The following is a 22,210-nucleotide window of genomic DNA, read 5'->3' as shown; positions in this document are numbered from 1 at the left end:
GGTTGATCGCGCAGAGAATCGCTGAGCGTTATGTTAGTGCGTGTGTAAAAGCAGCAGGATATATATTTTAGTTCTGCTGAGCCAAATAAGACAGGTCAGCGTGAAGAAGTGACAGCCAAAGAAAAGCTTACCACAAAACGGAAAGGTTATGACAAATCAGACTATAAGGAAAAAAGAAAGTGCAGCTTTATGGTTTCATGGACAAAAGAATTTCTGTGGCTGCAATATGACGAGCTAAATAACCAGGGCTGCACATAAGTGGTCCGCAGGTGCGCATTCGCTGTCAAAATAAAAACCCGCACAAGATAAGAAGTTGCAACGCGTGTTTGCGTACATAAGATTTTCAGGAGGACAGACATTTGTTTAGAACTCTTAAAGATGTCGAAGAAGCTCCTTTAAGCAGTTACTGTGATGTTCCTCCACCTCCAAAGAAATGTCAGAAGGAGTCCGAACCACAAAAGAAGCGCGTATTCTCTGAAAAGTGGTTGCAGGAGGTGAGCTGGCTTCAAACAAATGATGAACGCACAGAGATGTGGTGCAGAATGTGCCGTGAAAATTTAATAAATGACAAATTAATAAAAAGGCATGAACATTTTTTTTGTATCGAAAAAATATCGAACCGTGACACCAAAGTATCGAACCGAACCGAACCGTGAATTTTGTGTATCGTTGCACCCCTAATATATATATATATATATATATATATATATATATATATATATGCTACATCAGCATAAACTGTCATTTAAGCACTTGAGAGGAGTAAATATGTCAGTTTTTTTTCTGCTTAGGCCGGAGGACCTAAGGCTGCAAACCAAGAGCCCTGTTGGTACAAGCAATGCTAATGTTAGCAACACTTGGCAAACTAATGTGATACTGTGTAAAGCACAAAGGGCCTCATACTTAATTACTTTGTATGGACAATTTTTAAACGCTTCATGCTCAGTTGTGACTGTTTTGGTGAGTATTTTCTTACTTTTATACCAAAAACAGACATCAATTAAAACAGACCAAACATATCTACTTTTGTCTTAAACACTGATGATGCAAACCGTGTTTATTTGCATCCATCCTTTAAATCACTGCCAACTTTTAGCCACAGTTGGTTATTGTCTCTGGAAGCAGAATTAATGCAGCTTAACAATGGAGACACTGAAATCTGAAAGGGCTAAGCATTCTCATGAACATGTGAAAGAGTATTCTTATTTATCATCATAACAGATGAGTTTTCTCTTAGTAATGACCTTAATCAACGTATACAAAACTTTTAATTAATTGTTTAGCATGTTAGTAATGAAATCTTTAATAATGGAGAATCCCCTGCCACGCGCGGTTTAATAAAACAGGCAAGTTGAACAGGTAGACCAATGTACGAATGCTTTTAGATTAACATCTCTCAAAGTTTAACTTACTGTTTTACTAATACACCAACTTCACTTTTCATTAAGAATCAATATTTAATCCCACCTTGGATATTGGCAATTAATTGTACAGTGCAGCCTTTTATTTTGTTTCTGAGCTGATTAAAAGATGTTGTGGTCTTTACAGGACGATTTTACTTTAATGTAGAAGTGTTTAATAGTCAACCTTAAATGTCTGCAGCAGAAATATTAATCCATATGAAAGTGATGGGAAATATTTTTCAGCAGAGTTAAATTTTATTTTTAATATTTTATATAGACTTTGACAATAGCAATAGTTCTAAAAGACATTCCTCTACCACTCATTCTCAGCAAATAGTAAATAGTAGATACTTTTCAAAAGGATGATCTTCACTGGGTCAGAGGATACATGGAAGCAGTTAAAGAAGAGTTGAAAGTGAAAATTACGGACAAAAGAGGAAAGCTGAGAAAGCAGGACGAATGAGAAGAAAGAAAGTGAAGAAAATAAGAAACGGCAACCAGAAGAGAAGATGAGAGAGCAGGTGGTGGTGGGCGGTTGTTGTTGTTCTTTCCTGTGTGTTGATAAAGCAGGACAGGAAGGAAGCATCCCAGTGAGCAACAGTAAACTCCACACACCGTGCCAGAACCATTACCGCTGCATTGTTCTGCATCAGCCTCTGCCGCTCGCTCTTGTCTTCATTATCTCACCGCTATTGTCTCACAACCCCTTAGGTGATGAGCCCAATGACCTGACGACTACCGCAGACACACACATCCTCCTGCGCACACACACACACACACACACAGACACAGATACTTGCACAGGGAGGCAGAAGACACTGAAAATAGGAAGAATGGCAATTACCTTATTTTTGTGTCTTTGTCTTTGTATGTGTTCGTGGTTACCACCTTTCATCGAGCTACAGCAGAAAGGCCAAAGCAGGACAGATGGCCACTGTCAAGTCCGTCTTTTCCTGATGTAAATCTTGTTTCCTTTCATGTCTCCTTGGGCCTAACTTCTTCTATCTCTGTAAATCTCCTTTAGGGTCAGAGGAGAACTTGCAAAATACACCACTAGTCAAAAATTTGGACACACCTTCTCATTTAATGATTTCTTTTCTACGTTCTACAAGGTAGATAGATACTAAAGACATCAAATAGCTGAAGCCAGATTTATGGAATTATGTAGCAAAGAGAAAAGTGATAAATTAAACATGTCTAAGGCTACATCCACACATACACGGGTATTGTTGAAAACGGAGATTTTCCGTTTTCGTTTTAAAAAATAATCCCGTCCACACGTAAAGGCAGAAATGAAGGAAAACGCAGCTAGGAACATGCCAAAGCAACAGGTGGCGATATATTCCTAACCGTGCAGAAATGTTGGCCAATCAGAAGTCTAGAAGCCTCGGTGGGAAAAAGTAAACAAAGATGGGGCATAGAAGCAGAACCGAGTCGTATGTGTGGAGGGACAGTAACTGTGTGTGTGTATGTAAGCATTTAAATACTGCAGAGAGTACAATTAACAGTAACAGTGTTGTAGAAATTCATTTCACCGAAACAATAACGTGGCGCACACTGTGACGTCAAAAAATTCGCACACCTTTGACGCTGTGTTTTCTGCGTTTTCTCCGTTTACCTCGTCCACACGTAAATGCAAAAATGGAGTTTTAAAAAATCTCTGTTTTCAGTGACCAAAAATGACGTTTACGTGTGGACGAAAGGTGCAAACGCGTAGAAAAATCTGCGTTTTCAAAAATACCCGGGTACATGTGGATGTAGCCTTATATTTTAGATGAAAGTAGCCACCCTTTGCTTTGTTGATGGTGCTGCAAACCCTTGAACTTCTGTCATTGAGCTTCATGTCACCTGAAATGGTTTTCAGGTGTGCCTTGTCAGGGTTCATTTGTGGAATTTCTTGCCTTTTGTCAGGTTGGTACACTGCTGACAGCCCTATTTAACAACTGTTAGAATTCATATTATGGCAAGAAGTAAAGAGAAACAACAGTCCATCATTACTTTAAGAACTGAAGGTCAAATTCAAATTTTATTTGTCACATACACAGTCATACACAGTATGATATGCAATGAAATGCTTACACAACTGCTCGTGACCTAAAGAAACAGAAAAAAAGGCTATGAATAAGATAGGAAATAAATATGAAAATTAAAAAGGGTCAATTTAACTAGGAAGGAATAAAATAAAATATATAAATTATAAATACACAAATACACAGTGGTCAGTCAGTCCGGAAAATTGCTAAAGCTTTGAATGGGTCCTCAATTGCAGTCGCAAAAACCATCAAGCGCTTTGATGAAACTGGCTCTAATGAGGACCGCCCCAGGAAAGGAAGAACAGGAGTCACCTCTGCTGCTGAGGATAAACTCATCCGAGTCGTGCATGGTTCCCACAGTGAGGAAATGAGTGCTTCATGGTGTGCTGCGCCAGACATCCTGGCCTCATTGAGATGGTCTGGGATGAGATGGACCACAGAGTTAAGGCAAAAGTGCCAACAAGTGCTCAAGTGCATCTCTGGGAACTTCTTCAAGACTGTTGGAAAACCATTTCAGGTGATGACCTCAAGCTGATCGAGAGAATGCCAAGAGTGCAAAACAGTAATCAAAGCAAAAGGCGGCTATTTTTTGCTTCTTTTTTGTTTACTTCATAATTCCATATGTGTTCATTCATAGATTTTATGCCTTCAGAGAGAATCTATAATCTAAATAGTCATGAAAATAAGAAAATTGTTTAAAAAAACCCCAGAGTGTCCAAACTTCTGACTGGTAGTTTATGCGCCATCTTCATAGAAAGAGCTGAAATGCCAATTTTTCACTTTCATTGATTCTGTAATTCCAAAGTTGAAAGAAGGACTGAAAAAAAGCATATTAGATTTTTTTTTTGTTTAGCTCTGTGTGTAGATTTGATATTGATTTAATGTTTTAAACATTACTTTTTGGCTCAGATTTTTTCATCTCATTTTTCATGCACATCACAGCTGCTTATCATACTGCAGAATGTCAGGTAGGTAAACACAGATTCTTTAATTGTCACAGATCCCTGTGAGCTATGTTCATACAGATAGTGTGTTGCAACAACCCTGATGAACTGTTACTAAAGAAGAAACTGGATTTGGTCTGGGCAACCACAGCATGCGTCATCTGGCACTTGACCCTAGTATGGACAGTGTTGGGAAGGTTACTTTTAAAATGTATTCCACTACAGATTACAGATTACATGCCCCGAAATGTATTTTGTAACGTATTCCGTTACGTTACTCAATGACAGTAACGTATTCTGAATACTTTGGTTTACTTAATATATTATCATGCTTTTTACAACTACGTGAATGTACTATTGCTGTGTGACTTATTGCTATTACTGAAGGATACTCGACATAGCAATAGCAACTAGATTTTTAAATCTTATATAATATAAAGGAGTAACAGTAGGGTGGGCATTAGGTAAGGCTGCACTTTTTGCAGCAATCTCGTATAGAAAACTATTCCGCGCGTATATAAAACAGGTCCCCGGCTCCAAACCGTAGTAAAGGGACCTCTGGCTAATACGTCCGTGCTACGAGTCCATGTCGGGCTCATAGCTGAAAACTAGCTTTACCTTGTTGTCTGGGTCAACTTTGCTAGCGAGAGACAGAGAGAGGCGTTGAAAGGCTGCTCCAACGGAGCTTATTGTTTCGGAGGAAAACATGAACACGGTGTACAGTAGAGTCTTAATACCTTACTTACAACTGGGCTACACTGCCCATGAGGCTACAATCTTTAGGGCTATGCCTGCAACACTCTGCCCATTGCCTTCATACTAAATAATTTTTCGAACAATAATTTTTAAAAATATTTCTTCATGTCATTATGCGGCTGCAAGTAGAGGTGACATGGGCCACGAGATTGAGACCCAGAGCCTCTTAATGCGTGTTTTGTTTGGGTTTCCACCAGCGTGGAATTACCAAAAATAGAGAGGAGACAGCCTAACATATGAAACAGGAAAAGATTGTCGTGTAATCCCTTTATTTTAACAAAGTAACTGTATTCTGAATACCACCTTTAAACGGTAACTGTAACGGAATACAGTTACCCATATTTTGTATTTTAAATACGTAACGCCGGTACATGTACTCCGTTACTCCCCAACACTGAATATGGATAAAGGACTGCAGCAGATACAACAGAGAGGATATTTTATCATACTTACTGGACTTCTTTTGTCCAAAGATTACAAACAGCTTATCTTTCTAGTTTAGCCTTAGATGAGGTAGCTGCAACAGGACTCGCATAAGCTACTAAGATAATTTCTCAACATGTGAGTGCACAGACGGAAGAACTAATCACACGCTTCATTTTTGCAGTGTTATAAATAATTCCATCAAAATTGGTCATATTTATGCCAGGAATAAAAGAGCACTAACTTTAGCAATAATTTATTTCTTTGAATCAGGTTACACTCATATTTTTTCTGTTCTGTGAATTCTTACACATCAACCTCCTCATGAGTCCGACCTCCATCCCAGCTGTGAGGAAAACTGACTTTCCTTCAGTCAGTCCATCCGTCCATTTTCTTAAATGCTTATCTGATTTAAGGCTAACCACCTCACCACTGAGCAGTCCCTGTTTTAGCCCTCCTTACATTTAAAGTCAGTATTTAGAGTAGATAATATATTTGCGTGCACAGAGTGTGACCTCTCTAAGCATTAGTAAATAACATGGCAGCCTGGGAATTCATTTATTTTGGGGTGTCATTATTGTGTTGTGGGACGTGGGGCTCCGACATGTGGTGCCGCTCTCCCTGAGATGTTAAAAGGACAATTCATCCAAATGACTAGAGCTGTTCTTGTCTCCCTCCTTAAGTTTACATTGACCAGAGAAAAATGCACTCAAGTAGCCAACTAATATAACATAACATGAAGCCACGGGTGACTTTGTGCTTGTCCTCCTCAGCTTTTCACCACTGGAACAAACACAGTCGCACGGTTGCCTAACACCGTGAAACAGATTATAGTTAATGTTAAAAATATCAAAAACGGATATGTAAGAAGAGCAGAAAATGAAACCCACAGAGTTCAATGTGTACGTGTGAGTCAGCCCATGACTTAATGTGCACCAAACAACAAAATGGCCCTGTGCCTTTTAGCAGGCAAACAGCATGCCATTAGTTTCTGTGGTCTAAATCAAAACCACTTCTTGTCACAATACCCCACTGTTTTACTGTTTTGCTCTCACATGGCTTTTCTCTACTGGTTCAGTTTGTGGCTGACACAGTTTGACTGTTTAAAATCTCCCTGTTTTGTTTCCTTTTTCAGTGAAAGTTTGAGGACCCCCTCCTCCGAGAGCCTTTGAAATTAAGTTGTTGGGACAGGAAGTAGAGAGAACCAGAACTGCTTTTAGAGATCATTTCGCCCTCTCCCCTCCCTCGCTATATCCATATTTCCGTCAGCGAGGGAGCAGAACGGACAGGAAAGGAGGTAGAGCAGGGATTTGGGTTGTGATGTTTTCCCCGCAGCCATAAATAAGTCTCATGCTCATGCTTTATGGAATCCAGAGCCTCTTTATCCCTTCCATGTGTTCTCTATGAACTAGGGCTCTGACCTCTGACCCCGGGGCTTTTGACTCAGTTATCTCAGGTCTAAGACAGCCAGTGTGTGCGTATGTGTTTGCGAGTGGAGTTGATCAGGGGTTGATTATCTCATGACCTCGTTGCCCCTTCCTCTCTGCGTCACCTTACCCCCATCTTCATTTCACAGGCTATAAAGCGCACAAATACTAAGACACACACACTCCAGGTGGAATGATTCAGCTGTCACTCCAGAGATCACCTCCAGGCCAGGCTGACCTCAACCATTTCACACATATTTCTTCATGTCATTTTAGATACACACACACACACACACTGTTCTCATATTTTTGCATTTTGAGTGTCAAAATATGTTTGTCACATTCTGCTTATTCTGCTGTCAATGCAAAAAAAAAAACCCTTGTGATTATTTTAAGCAACTCTGCAGCTCTGATGCCATTTTTAGACAGCTTACATGCCGAATATTTGTGGTTGGAGCTAATGCAGTGAACATGGATGCCGGCTCCAACTGATGACCGTTCAAAAGCAAACCGCAACCTCTGGGACTGAAAAATAAACGTGACAGTACCATAAATTAAAGTTCCTCCAGTGTCCACTTGAGGCTGGTCCCAAGGCACAATCCTTAAAGACTCTTATGTTAATGCCCAGCTTCAGCCATAAAAAATAACATTTATGCAACCTGGTGCAAAAACATCCTTTGTGTCAATATAGCTAAGAGCTTACCTCTTCATAACAGCTCTATAGCAGGTGATTTATTTTCCTATTAAACAGTTTGAATTTTGTTAAGGTATGAGGCTCACAGGTTATCCACTTAGGCTTCACACCTGGTAACTCGAGTTACTAAACTCACATTAATACAGTTACAGTTTTTTGCACAGTTTCTTTGAATAAGGCTTTTTCTAGTATTTTATTGTGCTGCATTTCATCTTTACATTAAAGTGAATGCACAGGTTCTAACTAATTGAAGAGGTTGCTAGCATTAGCTAGCATTAGCTTATACTGCTCTCCACTCTGCCGTCCAAATATTCAACTGAATTGTATTTTATACCACCAAATCCAATGTTGGGTAATCACATTGCATTTTTCCAGTAATGCAGTAATGTAACGCATTACAGTCACAATTATTCATTAATTACTAGGGTTAGAAAAGCTCTTCAGTTATCTGCACGTAGAAAAAAAATCAGAGAAATATCCTTTTGCCTTCCTGAACACTGAACACACTACAGTCAGGGATATGGACATTTCTTTTTAGTGCACAAAGGAAAGCACTAAAAAACTGGTTGCTTCACAAACTGGAAGCACAAGCATCCAAGACAGAAACAACTACATTATACTGCTAACAGAACTTTGGGACTTAGCATGCTGTCTGTGCAGATGCTTGCTAACACAAAGCTAGCTAACTAGCTAGCTAGTTATGATAACTTTTACTGTTAGTGATCTCAGCCCAGTTGGTATGAAGGTAAGCTGTTAGCCAGATCATGAACTTGAACAGGTAACAGTGTAACAAACTGCCTTCTTTGGTGAGTAATAAAGTAAAGTACTGCATTAAGAAAAGTAACAAGAAATGTGTAATAGATTACTTTTTTGAGTACCAACCCAAATAGTAGCCAAATCGCAACAATCCCCTCTGAAGGGAAAAAGAAGAAAGAAAAACCACAACAATCAAAATGACCCCTATAACCAAGCACTTGGTGACAGTTGGAAGGAAAAATTTCCTTTTAACAGGAAGAAACCTCCAGCAGCAATATAATTTCTAGGTTTTTTCAAGATGGCAGTGAGCTTTGGTCAGCTGGTACTGATGGATACCAGTTCGATGGATTGGCACAACTTTGTCAAATACCTTCACAACTTAGAATATTCCATTCACAACATCTTTTATTAAACCTAGCAATTTTGTAGGATGGCATTGGGTTTAGCCATTTGGCGATAGTAGCAAAGTTAGCATGGCAGCGTTCGCCTTCGAGAATCCATAAACCAAGATACCATCACTATGATTTGGTTAGCATTACTGCATTACTATTGACAAGAACTGTGATATTTCAAAATCTACATTGTATCAATATTGCGCATATGTGGATAATATTATAGATACACTGAACAAAAATATAAATGCAACACTTTTGTTTTGGCTCCCATTTTTCATGAGCTAAACTAAAACATTTGAAATATTTTCTACATACACAAAAGACCCATGACTCGCAAATATTGTTCTCAAATCTGTCTACATCTGTGTTAGTGCGCACTTCTCCTTTGCAAAGATAATCCGTCCCACCTCACAGGTGTGGCATGTTATGGTACTGATTAGACAGCACAGGTGTGCCTTACACTGCCCACAATAAAAGGCCACCCTGAAATGTGCAGTTTGATCAAACAGCACAATGCCACAGATGTTGCAACCTTTGAGGGAGTGTGCAATTGGCATGCTGACTGCAGGAATGTCTGCCAGAGCTGTTGCCCGGGAAATTAATGTTCATTTCTCTACCATAAGCCGTCTCCAAAGGTGTTTCAGAGAATTTGGCAGTACATCCAACTGGCCTCACAACCGCAGACCACGTGTAACCACACCAGCCCTTCACATCCAGCATGTTCACCTCCAGGATTGCCTCTGATCAGCCACCCGGACAGCTGCAGCAACAATTGGTTTGCATAACCAAAGAATTTCTGCAAAAACTGCCAGGAACCGTCTCAGGGAAGCTCATCTGCATGCTCGTCGTCCTCATCGTGGTCTGGACCAGACTGCAGTTCGTCGTCGTAACCGACTTGAGTGGGCATTCGCTCACATTCAAGGACGTTTGCCACATTGGAGAGGCGTTCTGTTCACAGATGAGTCCCGGTTTTCACTGTTTAGGGCAGATGGCAGACAGCTTGTGTGGCGTCGTGTGGGTGAGCGGCTTGCTGACTGATCGAGTGGCCCATGGTGGCGGTGGGGTTCTGGTAGGGGCAGGCGTATATTACGGACAACGAACACAAGTGCATTTTATTGATGGCATTTTAATGCACGGAGGTACCGTGTTGAGATCCTGAAACCCATTGTTTGACATTCATCCACGACCATCACCTCATGTTACAGCATGATAACGCACGGCTCCACATTGCAAGGATCTGTACACAATTCCTGGAAGCTGAATACTTCTCAGTACTTGCATGGCCAGCATACTCACCAGGCATGCCTGCCATCGAGCATGTTTGGGATGCTCTGGATCGGCGTATACGACAGCATGTTCCAGTTCCTGCCAATATTCAGCAACTTCACACAGCTGTTGAAGAGGAGTGGACCAACATTCCACAGGCCACAGTCAACAACCTGATCAACTCTTTGCGGCGGAGATGTGTTGCCCTGCATGAGGCAAATGGTGACTACACCAGATACAGACTGGTTTTCTGCCCCCCCCCCCCCCCCCCCCCATAAAGCAAAATTGTGCACATTTCAGAGTGGCCTTTTATTTTGGGCAGTCTAAGGCACACGTGTACAATATTCATGCTGACTAATCAGCCCCTTGATACGCCACACCTGTGAGGTGGGATGGATTATCTTGGCAAAGGAGAAGTGCTCACTAACACAGATTTAGACAGATTTGAGAACAATATTTGCGAGTCATGGGTCTTTTGTGTATGTAGACATTTTTTTTAGATGTTTGAGTTCAGCTCATGAAAAATGGGAGCCAAATCAAAAGTGTTGCATTTATATTTTTGTTCAGTGTAATTCTGTAGTTGTTTTTTAAAATGTTTTTCTACCGCTAAGGTTACAGTGTCCACTCCAGAGAAGCCGCTTCCATGTCATTTGTTTTTATAGATATCATTCTAATATTATTAGCTCGACCACAAAAATAATAGACTAATACATTTGATACTGTGACAGGCCATATTGGCGTCACCTTTAGTCAAGCATATTAAGCAATCTACAATTACAGAAGATTTTAGAAGTGGCTGTTACAAGTGAGCAGGTGGGTTTGTAAAACTGCAGTTGAAACGTTTCTGCGGTTGTGCAACAAGAGCCACACATTTTCTAACCCAATAAAGCTTACACGGAGAATTTATGGAGGACTAAAATCACACAACATGAATCTGATTTATTTGTACTGCAGACAGACCACACAGAGTGACTCATTGAACATTTCTTTTGTGCTCGATAGTAAAACTATTTGCATCACAAGGTCTAAATTCTGCCTAAAGTTTGTCAATATGATGAATATCTTTCAGATCTACCTTTTTCCCCTATTCAGCTCCTCTGATGTTGTTGTCCATTCAGTCATTCATCTACAGCACATGTTCCCAGAGAATTTGTGCACTGATTGCATTTATATAATCCCACTGGCCGTATCCCCACATATTCCCCTTTTTTTCATGTCATTTATATTCCCTGATGCAATAATACAATTTCCCAACTCGAATCATTAAAATTTATCTTACCCCAGTGTAAGCGTTATGTCCCGTGGTGCACTTGATGTTTGACATACTTGCCTTGCCAAGAATAAGAAAGGGGAGGGGGGAGGGCATGCGATTGTTGTTAAAACTAGCCAAATGTCGATGTACTGGGACGCAGTTTCTGCAGTGAGACGTGTCAGCTTTCAGAATACTTTCTGGGCTTTTACGCTTGCGGTTTTGAACATTGAAAAGTCCTGATTGCATGGCGCTGTATTAACAACACATGGGAACTGATCCTGTAAACGTTCTCTTATGAGAGGGAGACTTGGTTAGCATACACGACCAAAGCTACGTCCAAATGAGCGCTGTGTGTAGAAGGCTGTGTGAGCTCTGTCCTAAGAGTTAAAGCAGCAGGGAGGCCAAGCCTGCTCTATGTCAAAAGGACACAATCACATCTCATCCACCTATGTACCAACACACACAGCAGTCTGGTTCTTTTATTGCTGCTTCCCAGGTTTCTCACATCTAAGGAGGAAGGGGCTAAAGCTCAAAGGTGAAAGGTCATCTTTACAAGGACTGCTCTCCTTTTCCATGTAGTTCCTAATAAAGCTTTAATCAAGCCAATTAAGCTTCATTAACTGGTCTTTTGGGGGCTGGGACTTTTTAACCCAGGACACAGCTGACCCTATTTGGAATCTATAGGAAAGCACCAGAGTCGGGGGTTGATGGACTGAGTAGGAGAGAACAAATCTGTGGTTTATCTGACCCAGGTGAGTGTTTCTTACATAACACTCCAAAGCGAGATTGTGTTAAACATACATGCATATGTGGATGTGCAACAGCTGCAATAAAGCAAATACACCAAACATGAATGGGTGTATTTTTTTTATTGTTATAGAAAATCACTGTGTTTCCGTTTCAGTTCAATTTAATTCAATTTTATTTATACAGCGCCAAATCACAACAACAGTCGCCTCAAGGTGCTTTATAATGTAAGGTAGACCCTACAATAATACATACAGAGAAAAAAACATAACAATCATATGACCCCCTATGAGCAAGCACTTTGGCGACAGTGGGAAGGAAAAACTCCCTTTTAACAGGAAGAAACCTCCGGCAGAACCAGGCTCAGGAAGGGGCGGGGCCATTTGCTGCGACCGGTTGGGGTGAGAAGAAAGACAGGATAAAGACATGCTGTGGAAGAGAGCGAGAGATTAATAACAAGTGTGATTCAATGCAGAGAGGTCTATTAACACATAGTGAGTGAGAAAGGTGACTGAAAAGGAAATGCTCAATGCATCATGGGAATCCCCCAGCAGCCTATGCCTATTGCAGCATGACTAAGGGAGGATTCAGGGTCACCTGATCCAGCCCAAACTATATGCTTTAGCAAAAAGGAAAGTTTGAAGCCTAAAGTAGAGATAGTATCTGTCTCCAAAATCCAAACTGTCTGTCTGTGTGTCCTGGTGTGTGTGTGTTCGCTGTCCGTTTTATGTGTGTGTCAACCTCACTTCTGAAATCTGACGTCCCCAGTGCAAATCCCGGGCCGCCGCAGACCTGCGGTCCACAGAATGGCCTCTTTGTATCAGTATGGGACCGACTGGCCACTTCTGCACTCTTGGCTCCCCCTCAAGCCCTGGCTGACCTCCAGATCCCAGAACCAGGGCAGGCCTTGCATCTCTGTAGTCCACCCCAGACAAAGAGGCCTCTACACAGGGCTGACTCTTCTCTCAACTCCCTCCCCCCCAGTATTCCCTCCCCTTCATCACAAACTGGGTTACAACAGTCAGGTCAGCCATTAATGTTGACATCAATACCTTCCATTGATCCAAATGAAATTTTCCCCCAGCTAATGCATGATTTCCTATTGAATTATGTCATTTGCTTGTAAGCTCATGAGCGAATACAGCTCTTAATGATTTCTTCGAGACACGTTGCTGCGTGTTCGTGCTTTGCTTTTCTTGGAAATACACTTTTCTTAAACACATTTTTGAAAATAAACCCATAATCTTTAAATTTAAAGGAGACTTTTGAATGTTTCCAGCAACTGGAAACTACATTTTCATTTAAATTAGCTTCAGAATGTGTTTGTGCATTTATTGCAGATACATGCTACGCAGATTTAGAAAGCTGCACAGGTGCACGTTAGTATCATGTCCTTTTTGGAACTATATTTCATAAGCAGTGATGCTTGCCATGCTGACCACAGAGAGCTGGACACCTGGGGACGGAGGGGACAGCTCAGAGTCCTCTTCTTGCACTGAGGCATCAGATGTTCCAGTCACTGTAAACATCCTTATTAACTGAGCTATTTAACAGAGGTACTGTGTTATGGGTGTGTACTACTAGTGCCTGCTGTTTTGTTCAAATTCAAAAAAAAAATCACAAAAGTGTTGTACAAGAGTCAGATTACAGTGTTTTGGAATATGTTTTAAGGATTTCCTAGAATTTTTTAAAAATTTTCTCAGAAACTCAGAGAAGCATCCAAAACGATTTTTTTCTCTCCAAAAATAACTTTGCATCAGTGAGAAAAACAACTGTTTGTATGTGAGGTCCAGTTGGTGCAGCACAATCTGTTAAGGGTTTACATTTAGCCATCATAACCCTACCCAGTCTCCCAGGTGAAATAATTTTACTCTTATATTAAGTTTAGCTTTTATCCATTATCAGCGATGCAACAGTATTTCTTTATTCCATGCAAATTCAGACCAAACTACAACCTTTGCATTTTGCCACATTTGCACATCTGGACTGAAGCACAGCTGGTTCAGTACAAGTTGGTTGGAGTGCTTGCTGTAGCACGCACTTGCATTTACAGGGTGGATTTCCCCTCTTCGAGTGCATGTCGAGCCCCCCTTCCCCCTGCCAGACGAAATCAGCCTGCTGGTGGTTTTACCGCAAATTGTTCCACCTCAATTATCCGAATCCCAACCAGTAATTACTGCACCATTCACTTTTTCGTTTGCACGGATTCACCTCTCAGGTGTGGAAGCCTTGTTTCCCGCATGGGCACCATCCTTGGCTTCATTAGGCCGCGGCGCTCTCCACCAGGCTTTTGGCTGCAGTTTTCAGCACACGTGTATTTTACACAAGCTGACAAAAAAGCTTAAAGATACATTCAGATTACACGAACCTGAGGATCCTGACGACGTGCCTTTGAGAGAAAGGAAGTGCTATAACCACGTCTCTGTGCAAAGGTTTTGCAACAGTGAGTGGCAGACGCATTAAATCTACCCGCAGTTGGCAGGACACTGTGCTTCCTAACACTGATCCTTAGGAATGTTGAGGAATTCAGGGACACATACACGCACATATAGAGATAGATAGCAGAGGAAAGCTCAGGAGAGTCTCCTGGGGAAATCATTTTATTACACCCTCTTCTTTTTCCAACAGAAAATTGTGATCCCTCTTTAACCCCTTAGTGTGGCTTTCTCTGTGCAGGCAACACATGCTGTGTGTGTGTGTGTGAGGGGGTGAGGGGCTTCCCCACAACTGCATAGCAGTTATCTATACATGTGGTTTGTATATGCTGTTGTAGTATATCAAATCATACATTAAATCATAAGTGCAGACACATGCAGGCTTTCTCACAGGTTTTCTGAAGGCACATGTGCACAGGCCTCCGGCTCATGCACGGGGAGTGTGAAGGCATGGAAAATTCCCCCCTCACAATGGCAATTCTGCACCTTTTCTGTTGTTGTCAGGCCCATCAGACACGGCTGTCTATGGATATGGGCAGGGCTGGGGTTGGTTATGCTGTATTGTATAGAGGATAGGGGCATAAGCTACGCCCGCACATCCATTCTCCGTTTCACCGAACAGGTTCTCTCATCTGTCACATCATCCCTTTCAACAAGGAGGCCTCCCCTGTCTCCTAAGATCCCTTTTCAGGGACAAAAACAGCTCTAAAAGGAGCTGTGGAGGGTGTGTGTGTGTGTGTGACAGAGAGAAATGGATTTAAGTTACACACAAACCAGTGGAGATCACTACCACCCACTTCCGGTCCTGAAACAAACACTGGCCTCACTGTGAGAGAACGAGCGAGCCTTACTGGCTCTGCTAAAAATAGGACATCTGGTTGGCATTTATTACTTAATAACCACAGTTACATATGCACCAGCACACATGCAAGGACGAATCAAAACATCCAGGGCGATACTACTAACAGAGTTTACTGTAAAGCCTTCAGTGTGTCCACTGAAATTCAACCTGATAAGATTCTTTTAAGACTTGTCATTTACACATGCGTAAATGACAAATACAATAACGACGCACCAGATATCTAAAAATACAGTTTTATTGAAGTGTGTGCACGATTTCCCAGCTCCTACCAACCCACACTCACACAAACAGGAAAAAGAGACAGAGCCCAGTTGGTTTCACTTATTAACCCAAATGAAGTGGGATTGTGTTACCAGAAATGGTAAGAACAGCAGGCTTTGCTTAGAGTTTGGCACATACAGCAAGGACGCTGGAGAAAAAGGGCTCGAAACAGACCTTGACTCAGTCAATGAGCTAACCAGAGAGCAGTGTGTCACAACTCATACACTCCATTTCATCAGAATCCATACGGCCGTACAGAGCAATTGACAAAAAAGTGGTTTTGAACTGTGTGTGTTTAGGTTGGTTTGTTTTTACAAGAAAGAGAAGAGATCATACCTGACAGTAACAGGGTGAAAACCAGTTTAAGTCATAATATGTCAGACTTTTGTGTCACTGATTGAACCAGCTGACAAAGCTTAGGTTAGAAGGCTGATAACTGACACTCCAGGTGAGTGTGTTAATGCAGCTGCTCCGTAGATACAAAAATAAATAAATAAAATGCAGGAGTAGACCCTGAAATTGCCACGCTTTCCATGCAGCGAGAAGGCTCTGGGTTCAAATGTCAAATGTCAGCTGGGGTCTTTCTGAGGAGTTTTGTGCTCTCTCGCAATCCCATGAGACACTTGTTAGGATACGCCTAAAAACACAATGGTGTAGACTTGAGAGTGTGGTTTTCCATCTGTGAAAGTTTGATGGTCTGTTCAGGTGGACCTCGCCGCTCTCCCTGTGATAGCTGAGCTAGACTTCAGCCATGTGAACCTATGAGCAGAACAAGCTTTCGTTCACAGAAATGATTCACAGATGATCTGAAATTCCCCGTTTACAATGTCGGAGATTTGATGATCACGTCCGGTGATTGTGTTGTTATCATATGTTAACCTCTGCTTGCAGTCAGAGTAACTAGCATACCTGTTCTTTAACTTATGCTTTCTTCATCTTCTCCTGTTAGACTGGACACCATGCAAACTGCTACTGCAAGCAAAACTCCGTTTAGAAGGCAGTTACCATTAGCACATTAGCACATTGCATTAGCACAGGGGTTTACACTGGGTATAAACCTGCACAGGTAACCAGTCTGTCACAGATAATTATTCGTACTCAACTTTAAGCAACACAAAGCCTCCTGTTTGTCTGGACTATTTCTGCAGTTACTGACTTAAAGACACATGAATGCTCTGAAAATGTGGGTTTTATAGCAGGACTGATGATGATTCCATCGTAAAGTCACACTTCATGTTTCAGCAACCGTAACAATAGGATATCTGATTTTACACAGCAATTAAAACGTGTTTGAGATATTTTATGTTAGTATACATTTCTAGGTCAGCACGAATAAATCACTCAAACATGAAATGTTTGATGAAACGATGAAATGAAACTAAGAGTTTACCTCCTCAAGCCCTCCACACGTGGAAGGTAAGACCACAGTGTAATAAACACGTCCTATAAGCTAAGGCAAAGATAAAAGATGATCATTTTTAAAACGCTGCATTATTTTATAATCTTGACATTTAACAAACTAATTAAGGTGGATTTACTAGATTTCTACGTTTCTTACTTTAGAAATTTGTTTAATTTTAGAAGGAAATTTCTTGAATTTAAATGTAATTCAAACAAATTAGTGTTAAAAATTAATACGAAGGCCTAAATTTGTTTTGAACATCACACCCATCTTCCAAACAAAGTGCTGTAGCTGCAGCTCACTCGAACATCAGCTAACTTTTTTTGTCCCATGAGACTAATATCAAAGCTAAAGAGTCAAAATTGATCCAGAGACCGACATAAATCCCTTTGAAGGCTCATCAGGATGGACATCAGGCGTAAAAATCAACCACGCTGGAAGCAGCTAAAAGTAGCTAGAGCCAAAGAGCAAAAACAGTTATTTGCATCTTGTGTCTTGACTTAAAGCTCACATTTTAATGTTTTATATTTTATTGTCTTTCAAAATTGCTGTAACAGTAGCATTTCCAAACAGAAACACAAGTACATTTTTATCATTTCTTTGTTTAGGGAAGCTCATTTTGTCCATAAAATGTTAACATTCTGCATGATGATTGGCTACTTAAGGATTTACAACATGATACAGTCTCATAATGGCATTTTTTCCAATGGTAATGACATGTTAGAGGTGTAGTCAAACACTACAGAAACGTGTAGACCATCTAGTGATTCTTAATACAACTGAAACCTAATAATGGGGCTATATCTGTTGTATTAATCCCTTCTACCAAAAACACAATGAAAACTGCAAATAGAAAAATGTTTTCATTCATTCTGTCAAACTGGAAGAGCGAAGAGAGCCCCAGTTCTTGATCTTATTAAAAGTCCTTCTTATACATTTGCAAATCAAGTTACCAGTATTGATTTTGTTTTGATTCTCCATATGTTTCCTAGCTCCAAATGCACAACATGATCTTATTAGCTAACTCACCATCCAATAAAGGATAATTCCTGTTTATTTCAAAACAGGCATGTTTCCCTTTATTATGGCCGTTTTGGCCTTAAGGATGCAGTTAACGGTGCCACCCGATTTTGTAAGTCACATGTCCAAAGTAGCTAGTTGTTTCTAAATGCTTTATTCATGGATTCCTGAATGGTGTAACCCAGTCCAGGTGTTCCTTTCTGCCGTTTCCTGTAACTTCCACCGAACACGGAAAGCTGATTAAACTGACTAGCACAGCCAAGTGCACCGTAGCGCTTAATGGCTTTTCGATGAGAGAACTGAAACAAATCAGCGGTTGTGGTGGGCGAGAGTTATGGGATTGCTGGAAATGACGCTATAGAAGTCATTGTGTTTGTCTTACATGCACTCTTATGTTCAAGAACAAGCTCTCCGTGGCGTACTTCTGCTCATAATTTGTATTTATGTCTTTCCCTTGAGTGTGCTTTCTACAGTCCTTGCATGCATAATTATACTCCTGCATGACCCTTCATGTCTTTCTTTTTAATGGCTTCTATGCAGATGTGCGTATGATCCAAGTGGGTGTGGCTTCCCCCACCTTTTCTCTGGGTCACCTGCTTTACTGGGTAACATTCCCTCATATTCCCTTGTTTGGAGACCATTAGAGAGGAAATGGGGCTGCCATCTATCTGACCTTCCTCCCCCCTCTCCTCCCCGATCTTTCCCCAAACTCCCCCCAAGCTTTCAGAATTCCCATCATCGCCCAGCGTCCACCCTCCTTCCCTCTGTGTTTTCACAGTGTTAACAATCAAGCCGTGGCCCTGAGTGTTCCGGGGGCCTAATTGGGTTGACTGTTGGCGTTGATTGTGATGGATGGAGGGGGGCTGGAGCCAGAGCCCAGTGTGGACGCTCCTTTCATCTGCCTGCTCCAGCCTGTTGTGCAAGAAGAGCATGGAGAAGTACTGCTGAGTGCGCAGTAGCGACAGACTATAGGCCTGTGACGTTTGGACTGTGCTGGGGACAAGTATCTATTCTTCAGCTGATCCTCACTCATTGGGCAATATCATTATAATTTGTCTAAATTTCAAAAGTCAGCAGATACTTTCGGCCAAATTTTTAAGGTAAAAACTTGCACTTCTTCTACATTTTAATTTGCAGTACCGGTTAAAAAAAAAACAAAGAAATTAGGCTAAAAATGGTTTTTTTTCTCTTAAAATTTAAGGTTTCACCTACTGACAAGTTTAATGCCGCATATGTCCTTTATATCGGCTCTACAATGGTGCCGAGATCAGCAGCACTGGTGCCCTACCAAAGCAAAGCACGGTCGGTCTAATGCTAAAGCTAGCCATAAGTCAAGATAATATCTTCTATTTGTCTGTTTAATAAGGGCCACATGAACACTCGACGCTGGATGAGTGTACCTAAAGGGGGAAACTGTGCAAGTGTATACAGCCTCTCAAGCCAACAGTGGCACCAGTACCAGTACTGGCACCCGCTACAATACGGTACTTTTCATATGAATCCACTTGTTCAGCTCCATATCCTGAGAATGTTCCAAACACTCAATGCTAAACTGAAGTTTGGAAATCTAAGTTCGCTCGTTGTATGGTTGACTGACTAAAGGAAAAACCAACATTGTAGTTTTTTCACGTCCGTGGAGCTCTGCTAGCGACATGACCACCATTCTTCCAAAATACATGATTAGAGCTCTTTCCTACTGCTCTTTTTAGGGCCATTCCCACTCCTGTTAACATCTGGCCTTGTAATCCTCCCTCCAGACTCCAGTCTTGTGACAGAGCTTGTCAGAGGTTTTGAATCATCATATGTTAATCATGCCCGCATCCCTTGACTGTCGATACACTACCTATATTGTACTGTACTGTCAGTTTGCGTCAGACCCAAGTACACGTTGGCTTCTTATCCTCCTCGTCTCTGCTCAGTAACTCTGGCGCATCTTTTTGGCGGCACATCCAGAAAATTTCATTTTAAGTCCATCTTATTATTCGTCAGGGTGCGTCATCGCCGACGGCATCACAGATACACTGCTGAAAACAGACCCACTGATTTGATCTGACCTTGCGCTTCTAATTCAAGAGATGAAAGGGGAGCAGCCTACTGCCATCTTTATTATATGTATATGTTTTTGTTTTGTCGAGGCTGTGGTTAGGTAATGAAGACTTTTGAAATGAGGCCAGCATTACCTGTGTTTGTATAGCACTTAGATCCATTGGTGGCTTACAGACCATTTGCTTATCTTTGGGGTGAGTAATGGGAGTTTGTATGTGTCTGTGGATAAAGCCTGGCTCTGGCTGAAGTCATCAATCAACACTACCATGGGGCTGATTGACTCACGTGACCTCCGGGGGTGGTTGGGTGGGTGGGTAGACTTATTAAGAGAAAGAGAGTGCATGTTAGAGAGAGAGAGAGGGAGAGAGGTGTGTTTTTAGATTGAGCCTGTGTACGGATCTGGGTTAAAGAGGCTACGTCAGAGTCATTCTCATTTGTTTAGTCAAAGTTGTGGTCAAACTCTCTGCTACGTGATCAGATCAGCCATGGTTTGCATAATGCAACTGCTGACAACAGCAACATTGTGCAGTGTGTTTACAAGAACACGTAAACAGAGCAGACAGAAGGGCCTCTACGTACACCTGGATCTGGTGATCCTGCTTGCTACATTTTCCACATGCTTTCAATAGGCCTGCAGCTTCTCATCTGTCTGTCTTTAACGTGGAAGCACAAGGCTGGAGTCTGCCGAGCAGATTTTTATACGCTTTCCCACACTGACGTAGAAATTGTGGTCTTTCATCTTCCATCTTAAAATATCCCCTCCAGACATGAAGATGTGACGGTGGTTAAAAATACTCTGCTTTGAATAATAATTTGTATCTGACAAAGATTAAAAGGTTCAATTACCTGGTTAGAAATAACCTAGCTTTCCCATGGCACTGACGGTCCATTCTCTGTGTCTGAAGTTTGCGTCTCACTCCCTGTAGATTGCTTGTTAGACCAGGGTTTACTTACGAATGACTTGTGATGTCCTAAATCATACAAAACAAAACTTTTAGGAAACAGCGTTTTGACCCTGGGAAGAATAAGGATAAGTATACGGAGCACAAATAATGGCTGAGTTTCCGGTTCCATGCATCCACCATGCTACATGAACCTCTCGTCTTTTAAATGTACTTTATTTCTCTGTCTATTATTTACTGAATACACATGGTCCACACCTAAACTATCCAGTTGTTAGCGTACGCCTCTACATTTTTTTTACTAACCATGCATGGTTAGTGTGTCTTTAATGTGACACCAGAGACTTTAATCCATAAAAAAATAACCATTTCAAACATTCTCTTGGCTGAAATTCTGCCTGATTTTGCTGTTTAGTTTAATTCAGTTCAGCTTAACTTATATAGCACAACAACAATCAGCTCAACAATCAGACAACCCTATGACCAAACACTTGGTGACACCGGGAACGAAGAACTCCCTTTTAATAAGACGACCCTCCAGCAGAACTGGGCTCAGGGAGGGGCAGCCATCTGTCTGTTTGCGATGTCTTCTTCCTGCTACATGGTAGCATTTGTTTCAGCTAATTAGCAACCCTCGACATGTACACAGCAAATTCAAAAGTGTTAAATGTTTTGGTGTTAGTAGTCTTAGAGTTAATTTTACTCTAAGTAGAGTCACATTCTTTTAATGTAACTCTGAGGTGTAAAATGATAGTAGTTAAAATCGAGTGTTAAAAATGAGTGTTTCTATTTCAAATCTGGAGGTGTTACAATGGAAACATTAACTCTTGACCTCTTAACTCTGAACTCCTACAGGGGCTATGACACCAATAGAGTAAATTCACAGACTCCGCCCCCAGCACGGCTCCAATCGAAGCTGAAGTGAAGCCGTTTCAGAACATTTTGCTCTACATATTTGAGTTGTTTGCCATGCTTGGTAAGTCATGTTTTCAAAGATTGTTTCAATTATTGTTATTAGCTTTTACTTCTGTGGCTCTTTGGAGTTGAGACAAAGCTGTGTGAAAGGCATTAGCCATGTTGCTCGCTGATAGCATAATATTCTGTTTTAGCTAGCTGAAAGGTATTGTTTGCGGGCAAATACCACAGCCTTGAAAAAAAGCTTGCATGTGAATTTTCAGTCAAATTT

The 22,210-nt window shown here is 41.2% G+C and overlaps 1 pseudogene; it reads right to left on the bottom strand.

The window, feature by feature from the left end:
• Nucleotides 1-917: 917 nt before the first annotated feature.
• LOC146504961 (uncharacterized) lies at nt 918-21,664 on the bottom strand (annotated as a pseudogene).
• Nucleotides 21,665-22,210: the final 546 nt, after the last annotated feature.

Source organism: Neolamprologus multifasciatus, chromosome 13 (genome assembly GCF_963576455.1).
Source record: "Neolamprologus multifasciatus chromosome 13, fNeoMul1.2, whole genome shotgun sequence".
Lineage (NCBI taxonomy): Eukaryota > Metazoa > Chordata > Actinopteri > Cichliformes > Cichlidae > Neolamprologus > Neolamprologus multifasciatus.
This window is presented reverse-complemented; position numbering and strand designations above follow the sequence as displayed.